Source organism: Schistocerca nitens, chromosome 3 (genome assembly GCF_023898315.1).
Source record: "Schistocerca nitens isolate TAMUIC-IGC-003100 chromosome 3, iqSchNite1.1, whole genome shotgun sequence".
Classification (NCBI taxonomy): domain Eukaryota; kingdom Metazoa; phylum Arthropoda; class Insecta; order Orthoptera; family Acrididae; genus Schistocerca; species Schistocerca nitens.
In genome coordinates, this window is record NC_064616.1 from 859,301,358 (window position 1) to 859,302,282 (window position 925).

Sequence of the window (925 nt, forward strand, 5' to 3'; positions counted from 1 at the left end):
AGGACTCGAACGTCCGACGGAGGGAGCCGCGCGGACCGTGACAAAACGCCCGAGACCACTACCCCGCGCGGCCGGAAAAAGAAGAAGAGAAAGAAATCTACATCTTGATGCATATTCCCCAAGCCACCATGTGGTGCTTGGTGGAGGGTATCCTGTACCTCTAACAATCATTTCCTTTCCTGTTCCACTCGCAAATAGAGCGTGGGAAAAGCGACTGTATGTATGCCTGCGTATGGGCCCTAATTTCTCTTATCTTATCTTCGTGGTCCTTCTGCATCACATCCCGCAAGCCATCTAATAATGTGTAGCGGAGGGTACTTTTGGTATCTCTAATTGATCCCCCCACTCCTGTTTCAGTCACAAATGGTGCGTGCGTAGAATGATTGTAGGCAAGCGTCTGTATTGGCTCTAATTTCTCGAATTTGCTCATCATGGTCATTACGCGAGATGTAAGTGAGAGGAAATAACATGTTGTTCGACTCTTCCCTGAAAGTACTCTCTCGAAATTTGCATAGCAAACCTCTCCATAATCCACACCTTCCTTGTAACGTCTGCGAAAGGAGTTTGTTCAGCACGTCGGCAAAGCTTCCTTACACGAAATATACGTTGGTAGCAGCAGACTCGTTCTGCAGTCAGCTTCAAACGCTGGTTCTCTGAATTTTGTCAGTAGTGTACCCAAAGAAGAATGTCATCTTCTTTCCAGCGATTCACATCTGAGTTTCCGAAACATCTCCTTAATATGAATCTTCAGGTTTTGGCGTCGCAAAGACTGTTCCATTAAGAGCAGACGAGGAAGGTAGGAGACGAGGTACTGGCGGAATTAGTGCTGTTGGGACGGGGCGTAATTCGTGCTTGGGTAGTTCAGTCGGTAGAGCACTTGCCCGCGAGAGGCAAAGGTCCCGAGTTCGAGTCTCGGCCCGGCACA